General features: G+C 40.7%; 1 protein-coding gene and 1 pseudogene across 51 annotated transcripts in view; both read right to left on the bottom strand.

The window, feature by feature from the left end:
• The window catches only part of FOXP1 (forkhead box P1), a 546,942-nt gene that overhangs the window by 90,280 nt on the left and 447,619 nt on the right, over positions 1 to 9,043 (bottom strand). The gene's annotated exons all lie outside the window — the stretch shown is intronic.
• LOC310700906 (small ubiquitin-related modifier 3-like) lies at positions 6,414 to 8,009 on the bottom strand (annotated as a pseudogene). The gene is made up of 2 exons: positions 7,998 to 8,009; positions 6,414 to 6,937 (listed from the first exon to the last, which is right to left on the bottom strand). The product of its transcript is annotated as a small ubiquitin-related modifier 3-like (transcript).

Below are 9,043 nucleotides of genomic sequence, written 5' to 3'. Positions count from 1 at the left end.
GATTTAATTATAATTTTCCTTGTGTAAGACAAATTAAAGAGGAGAGTAGGAGTGTCATGCCAAGGCAGATTATTTATCTCCTTAACAGATTGCTGTGCGCCAAGCCTCAGAGCTGCTGCCACCACTGACGTCGCTTAACGAAATTCGGGTGCAATGTGGGACAAAGGAGGGGGACACAAGATACAGCGGAAGACAAAAAAATTAAAAAGCACCAGAAAAACTGAAAGCATTAACTCAGTATTTCTAGAATGAATTGTATCACTTCCCTGGCAGAGAAAATTTAAACAGGAAGTTTTGGGTGTTTGTTGCTTCTTTTTTAATGCAAGGGTTTGTGGGGTTTTATTTGGTTTTTTAAAAATTAGAGGCACAGTTAACATGGAGCACAGGAAGTTAAGGCATGGAAGTGGCCTTATAGCAAGCCAGACCAATGGGTCCATCTAGGTCAGTATTGTCTGCACTGACTGACAGTGGCTTCCTGGGGTTTCAGACAGGAGTCAGTTTCAGCTGACTGACTAAAACTATGCACCCTGAATGCTCATATGTTTTACATTGCAGGGGGGGGGGGAATTAAAATTCTCAAGGTTTAAAATTTTTGAGGTTAAATTTACGTGGGGTTTTTTTAGATTAAATTTCTGTTTTAAATTTTGCATGTTGTATACTTTATTGTTGTGAGCCACTTTGAGACCTACATGATGGAAAGTGGGGGATATATACATATATATTTCTCTCCCCCCCCCCCTCTCTCTCTCTCACACCACACACAGACACAGAGGGACCTGGGCCCCTGAAGCTCCTTCAGTTGCATGAACCTCTCCAAGTTCTTGGAAATTTTTCTCTGAGTCTCCTGGTCTACTTTATGATAGATGAATACAACCCAGCGTATTTTAACTTTGCAGCCCACTTAAAAAACCCAGCCAGATGGGTGGGGTATAAATAAAATATAACAACAACTCCTCCTCTACGTGAGTTATGACACTTTTTTAGTAATAATACAGGACTGAATCATTTTGTTTTCATTTTGGGTAAACTCACTCAGCTTTGTAATACTGCCCATAAGTTTCCATATACCCTAAATATTACTAGCTGAAAACAAAAACCTTTCTAAAAGTACTGCTTGCTCTTAACACATGACACTGGTCCTTTTTTTTTAGTCATTTGCAGTAAAAATATATACATTGAAGATACAGGAAACAGTCAAACACATTCAGAACTACATCACAAGACTGTTTAAATAAGCAGCAGTTAAATTCAGAAACACATTTTGACCTCGTTACAATCTGGAGGTACAGTCCTTTTTCATGGTACATCACAATAATTTAGCTTCAACATGACAAATGAAACCAGAACAACTCGGTAACTAGAGCTCAAATGAAGGTTCATATACTTGTCACTCTCAATGCTATTCTGAAAAGTGCGGAAAGGGAGGGGGGAAACTAGTTCCATAGTTGGCTTGGCTAACTTCTATAGTAGCCAGCAGACGATTAGTATTTAAAGAAATCAAAGAGTGTAGAGTAACAGATGTGGGATCTGCAACAGAAAGTTGCCCTCCTGAGTGCTCCTGATCAGGGTTCCAGCCAGCCAATAAAGTCCCCAATAAGGACTTTTTATACTTTTGCAAACCTCAGGGTTTCCCAAAGTCGGGCGATACCTCCTCTCTTGTGGGTGGGTAGTGCTGTTTTGACTACACTAGCAACAAAATTCACACCTGAACATTAGAAATATACAGAATGACAGCAAGTGATAGCCAGAGCTTTCCCGCCCCCCCAAACAGGTGTATTTGTCATCGTTTTCAATTTATCCACTTGTTTTCTCCAGCCAATATTACTCACCCTGAACCTTAGCTGGTTAATCTTCATTCCTAAAATGTAGGCTGTGTGTTTTCCTACTCTCCTTGTTTCTCATTTTCTACATCTTTTCTTAGGCAACCTTGCATTTCTATGAGTTTTCCCCCAAACCAGTTTTGTTCTGAACAAACTGACTGCCTTTTAAGCTGGCAATGTGTACGTTTGATGAACCAAATTCTTTTACAGTTGAACTAGCCAGGACAGGTGAGCTTACTGCGCAGGCCATATCCTAAACATGCCATTTAGTTGATTTCCACACAGAACTGAACTGCAAAGCCTAGACAAAAGTACTATGCCCTGGGACATTTTTTCCAAAGTCAGGTAGCCTTTGCACTTAGGGAAGACAGTGATTTATCTGTATTTACTTCCAAGGATCAAGCCTACAACCTTCTCCCCTACAAATATCTGAATCCCTTTCCACTGAAGTAGGGTTTTAATGGCTGCTGAGGCAGGGTACAGCATTTTACAACCTCCTCCCCCCCCCCAAAAAAAAACACACCTTTGGTTTTCTCTCTCATTTGACAAAATTTAGCATGTAAACTCCTCAGCGTAATGACGTGTCTTTCCTCCCAAAACACCACCATCACTGAAACACAAAAACCTCTCTTGCTGCATCTTGTTGAAAATAATTTGCCTCCCATCAAATGAAGTCACTTGTTTAATTGAGGCTCTTTATTTATTTTGAATTTATACTCCACCTTGTCATCAGAAGATGCCAAAGGCTGCTAACAAAACTCAGATAGCAGTACTAAAGCAACAAAATCAAATTATTAAAATAAAAGAGGGAAAGGCACACAGAATATGGCAGGTAAAAGTAAACTAACCAGTTAAATTAAAAAACTCTCATGGGAACAAAAGCATGTTCTAAAGGAGATTTAAAAAAAAAAAACACATCAAAAGGGACACAATTAAGATTTCCTGGGACAGAGAGTTCCACAAGGTTTTCTCTCCCGTGTTCCTGCTAACCTTGGCCTCAGATACAAGTAGAATATGCAAGAGAACCTCCACTGCCAACCTGAAAGGACTGGAAGGTTCTTATGGGAAGAAAATGTATTATAAGTGCCCTGATCCCAAACTGTTCAGGTAATTTAACAACTAGCACCTTGAACTGACTCCAGAGGGAAATCAGGAACCAGTGCAACTGGAATAGAAAAGGAGTCACGCGATCCAGTGGACTTGTCCCTGCAGAAATTTTTTAGCAGCAGAAAATATTACCAGCTGGTGTTTCCGAACAATTTTCAAATACAGCTCCATGTTCCAGTAAACAAAATAAAAGGTGCTCAGGGTACTTATGTCACTAGGGCCAGCTCTGCTTTCTGTAGAAATGGGCACAGTTGATGCACGAGGCTAAACTAAGGAAAGGAACCCTTAGCCATGGCTGCTACATGGAAGCAGCAGTGCTCAATGCAGGAGCGCTCTGCAGGATATGACCCTAATTTTTCAGAGGGAGTGTAACTCTTAGCCAAAAAGACAACAGCCCTATTCCAGGAATCAAGTTCCATCCACCAGTCCCTTGAGTTGGGCTGCAGTAGAGTTGCTAGCAATGCACCCCAATGTCTAACAACAGCAAGAGGGTCTGAGAGTTTGCTTGAGAGCATGATTCAATAATAATAATAATAATAATAATAATAATAATAATAATAATAATAGTACCCCGCCCTCCCCGGCCGGTGCTGCTTCTGGACATATAACAGCTGGAGAAAACTCCTCCAGAGCACCCCAGCTGAGTGTTGTTGCTCTATCCACCTAGGTGACAGCCTAGCAGAGAGAAAAGAAACTGCTCATTCACGGAGATTCAGTATAAGGCTGACCAGGATGTGGGCGGGGGGCCTGGAGGGATGTGGTGCTGCGCTCTCCTCTCCCCCAGCCTCTGGCACTGGGAAGAATCCTCCTGCTAAGATCCAGCTCAAGGCTGCATGTAGGGAGGGGGTGGACTGGGGTACCTGCTCCTGTATCCTATTGTTCATCAGCAATTCTCTTTGGAGAATGAGTGCAAGCAAGAGACGCAAGCTACTTCCTAAGGCTCCGAGTCAATGCCACATTCAAAGAGCTTCTTCAGAGCTGCTACCTTCAATCGTCAGTGTTTTCGCCCTTTCTTTTACACCCTGAAAACATCTCTGTTGACATTAATCTTCCAGCCGCTTTCTCTCCTGCCCTCTTCTCAATCTGTTAACCTCAGCCCTTAGCTTGTAATATCACTGACACATTGCCTGACTACTTAAATAAGGAGCTTTTTTAAAAAGAGGGAGGGAGGGAGGCAGAGAAAAAAGATAGCATTGCTGTAAACTCTGGATGGTGCTTTAGAGAGCAGCTTCTAAATGGGCACTCGCCCGTAGATACAGAAGAAGAAGCAGGTTCACAAGCAGGGGTCCCACTTCTCATTTTAGTTCAGATCAGGGAATGCTACTTGTCGATGTGCTAAGGAAGGGATTATACACTGCCCTCAGCTTGCGGCTAGTGACTGGGGTCTGGAGGGAAGGTTGATTTTCTCCATTGCATGTGGCTGCCCTCATGAGCTTACATGCTCTGTCAGCCCCCCCAGCAGTCAGGGCACCCCCCCTCTCTCTACAGGTGAAGAAAGAATCCCTGGATAGTAATTAGGATAAATGAGAGAGAAGGTGCCTTCCTCTATTGCAGGTGGCCTTGAACATCTTAGCCTTACTCGCCCAGTTCTTCATTTAGAATAAGAGAATAAAGTGATTTCGGTGCTGTTACTAAAATAAGAGCCAGTAGAATAAGCTCCCAGTCGTTCATCCAAATGGTATGGATAGATGTGCCCAATTTTTTTCTTCTCCTGCCATGCATTTACTGCCTGTTCAGTTGCAGATCTCGTCAGATTCAATTCTCAGTCTGTAAAATGGGGGCAACAGTGACCAAGAAGAGGTGAACTTTCCAGTCACCTGCTATGGATTCACTATCAGAGACTTCCATGGTAACATTACTGCAGGAGAAAACTATGATTGGAGAATAGAGTAAATGGGCAAAAGGAGGGCATTTAAATACAACCTGTATATTTCCGTATCTTGTTCATTTAAAACAAAATATATATTTAGGGCTCAAACTAAAATATGAAATAGGTAAATTAAGTTAAATTAAACTCAAAATGTCAATTCATATTAAAAAAATAATCTTGCAGTGAAACTGCTCCTAAATATTTTATAATGACTACTAAAAATGAAATATTTCCCAGTCCTGTTTTTTCAGAAGAAGCTTCGTATTCAGATAAGGTTACCTGAAACAAACACGCCCCTTGTACCCTAGATAGCATTCTCTCTCAAACCTTCATCTGCTTCCCTGAATACTCAGAATTATTCTTTTTTAAAAACAAATAAATAAATAAAAAGCTGGTGAAAAACATCTAAACAAGCAGAGTTTTATGTGTCATATGACACCTAGGCAGGCACCACATTGCCTGACAAAGCAGCAACAGAAACCTTAAGTGCCTTAGTCGGCATTCTTCAGCACATACTATGCCTCCTCTTCTTATGGACAGAGGTAATTCAATCATGCTGTTGCAAATTGATGGTGCCAACCTCAGATGAACCAAAGAGAAGGGAAGCCACCAAAAGCTTGAACCCTGTTCCACTCTGAGCCATTTATCTTTTTATATTCTGATGGACTCAAAAAAGGGTTTTTAAAGAATTGTTCTACTGAACACTAATAAATGATACTGTGCACGTGTATTACAAAATTCATTAGAGGTTAAGGCTGCATTACTATTTTTTAGTTTAATAAGATAAAGAATTGGGACAAAGTTTGTTTTCAAATTTTCTTCCAAAGCTGATTTCAAGCCACTGTATTCTAGTAGATCACAAATGGCAAACTGTCAACAGTTATTACATGTGAATTTTAAAATGAAGAATATGCTTTGGAGGCACAATTTAAGGTGCAGCATTTTCCCCCCAGCTTTTCGATTTGACAGAAAAGTTTCCATTAAAAACAAATTGTGCAACTATGTTAGGTTCCAAATTTAACATGTAGGGATGTATTACATTCCTTAAAAAAACCTACTATCTTGCAATTAGACAGAGATCAGATCACAAAAATCAGGAAATGTCCATTAAAAGCAGATCCATGTAAGTCACCAACTTTTGCAAAGCAGTTCTGCATGGAGGCAAATTCTGCAGAACAGGCAAATTCTGCTGCAGCTCTAAGAAATATCACTGAACCATTTGGCTTGACTACACATAAAAGCCAACAGTGCCAATTTCCTGTTCTTTTTTCTTTAAAAAATATTTTATTCTATGCTATCTTATTATGAAAAAGCACGTGTACATTTGCATCACCTTAAAGCTTAAACTGTCACTAAGCATGTATCTGAAAGTACTGTCCTTTCTGTATATCCCATTAACAATTTTAGAGTAATACCTGTGTTTAATGGTAAAATCCTTCTCAACCCAACTGTTTTGAGGAGAAACTTACTATTGCAAGGAAAGAAATTTCAATATTTACATTACATAATTAACCAGTAAAACAGAAACAATGAAAGCCAGGACTAAGTATCCTTGTTTCACAGTAGCCTCGTATTTAGGCCACCAATTTATAGAAACAAGATGACAGCAGACAACAACCAGTATTTGCAAATTTAATTTTGACTGGGCCCATTTTTATGAAGCAGTAATTTTCCACAGATGCAGCTTCAACTTGCACACACAGTAGATCAGGGACAGGAAAAGAATTTGGATAAATGTCTTCAGAACATGAGAAGATGCCTGTATGATTGGCATGTTCATTTGTTTACTATTTAATAGCAAATCCAAGGACAAATGATAAAGTGAGTTGGATTTTCACATTCCTCTTCCTAAAAGGACAGGATCTTTAGCACATGCCACCAGTCTGCTGCTGAAACACATCAATAGTATCTTCATCTTCCATTTCCAACTGTGCAGGTGTGTCTGTTTCATTAATTGGTTGTCCATCAAATCTGAATCTAATCTGTCTCATTGACAAACCCTGTCTCTCACAATAGGCCTTCATTAGTTTACTTAGTTGTGGGTGCTGTTTTATTTTAAACTGGACCACTGATCCATTTGGCCAGCTACTTTTAAATTGATATGGTCATCCTCCATTTTTATTCCTTCCATGGGCTGCTCCTCGGATATGTCGTCGCATCAGGCAGGACCTCCTCGAGGAGCAAGTCCGAACCTGCTTGGAGCCCCTGTCTTCCTGTCCTCTCCCACCTGCCACCAATTTTCTGTTCTAACATCGTATCTAGCACATATCATGTTAATATTCTATCAGTACAAAAACAGTGTCTACAACCCACTCCTCGAAGTGTGAAGGCTTGGTTTTGGCTTATTCTAGCACATGCACATAGTGTCGAACCATGGTTTAGTGTTACACGTGAACCAGACCAGACAGTCCTCCGCAGGGAGGCAAAGAGCACACCAGTTTTGTTAACCAGTCCTATGTTCTGTTGGAAACTGAAATATTGCAGTCTGTATAGTAGGATGTGAACAAACTGAATTCTACATGCCACAGAAGACAGTGGCTCGGTGGGCACAGAATGTAAGCAAAAAGACACACATATGCTGCCAAGTGTAGTCCATTTCTGGCTTTAAGCTGTTCATTACTCATATATGCCACAGAAACACTTATTCCAGTGCACAGCCTTTAGTCTTTAAAGTTCAGGGTGTGCGTGCATGCGCCTGCGCGCACACACACACATACACACAATGCGTTACGATTCTCTCTCCCCTTTTTCTATAAGTTGGAAGAAGCCAAGATCATTTTTCGTACATCTCATCCTCCCAAGAAAACTCAGTCTTCTGGTGCTACAGCAAACATATTTCATTTGACAGACATGCACAAATGTACACCAACAACAACAGGACTAAGTCCTCCCTGTCTAAGTAACAGACACTATATATGACAATATCTCAATTCAAAAAAATGTTCTTAAGTATTTTGCATCTATACATGACAGCTTTGTTTTCTTCATGTAAGCAAGGCACAAGATGTGCTTATATGCTTTGCCTTACCAAAAAAATTTCAAATCACTTGACTAGGAAAAACTTTGGCCAGGAAAAACAACAACCAGTCACCTACAAATTAGTGAGCATAGGCAATTAAGTAAAATAGTTAATTCTCTTTTGATTATTAAGCATATCAAGTTCCAGAGAGGAAAAGATCCTTCTCAACATAAACACATACACTTGTCGTCATCACCGGGCCATGAGATCTTTCATGGCTGGGATCTCAATGGCACAGCAAGAGAGCTTTGTTGAATAGGGAGGCCTTCTCTAGTCTAAAAGTAGACCTCACCCCACATTTCCCAGTTGACAACCCATTTCTGAAACTCAGGGGGACTTTTTGCAACAGCATCTCGTACTGCACAATGAGTGGCAATTAGATGCAGGGGAATCCAAACAAAGGCGGTGGGTGTGTTTGTGTGTGTGAGGGCCTGCACCTACTTGGCCCTCACGCAAACAAAAGAAGCAGAGAGACCGAGGCAACAGTCCCAATATGTCCCTAGATGTCATCCTAAGAAGGACGACCCACAAAAGGGACAGCAAATGTTAGAACAAGAAGGGTTGTTGTTTCTGTTTTTAAGGTGCTATGTTTGTTGCTCTAGATTTTTAAGGAGTTCAGCAGCAGTTTTCAAACACAATACCTTTTGAGCATACAAGTCAGTGTGAAATTTGAAGTAGCTAAATCATGAGGTGAGGAACTGGATCTGGTCGATGGGCCAGATACTCATCTGCACCACCACCCCAACCTAACTTGACATGTGGCTGGGGCTGCCCACCTGCCAATCACTTGACATCACAATCACATGACCCCTTTTGGACAGCAATTTGCAATCACACCGTCCAGATAAAGAGCCTTCCAAATTGCTTCTCAAGAACCAACAGCCAGTTGACAGACAAACAGCAACAGAGATTTCTGAGAAATTGCTTCCCAGGTACCACAAGGAAACAATATACATTAAAACTGGCATCTGCAAAATAATGAGATCTTGACAACATAAACTTGTGTGATTGCACAAATACCTGAATACACTCCTGCTACATTTGTCCATGTGAGCATGGGTTATGTCATATGCTGTAGCACATACCAATCGTAATCAGCGGAATGCAGGATCACTTATATCCAGGATTACCACCTTCATATATTACATTTTTCTTTAGAAAGCGAGCGCCTCAACACAAGTCAGAACTGCTCATGTGGACAAAAATGTGTTTGGGGAACCAACTCAA

The sequence above is a fragment of the Podarcis liolepis genome (assembly GCF_965112155.1).
Source record: "Podarcis liolepis genome assembly, chromosome: 2".
NCBI classification, from domain to species: domain Eukaryota; kingdom Metazoa; phylum Chordata; class Lepidosauria; order Squamata; family Lacertidae; genus Podarcis; species Podarcis liolepis.
The sequence above is the reverse complement of the archived record's forward strand: the minus strand, read 5'-3'. Positions and strand labels throughout refer to the sequence as shown.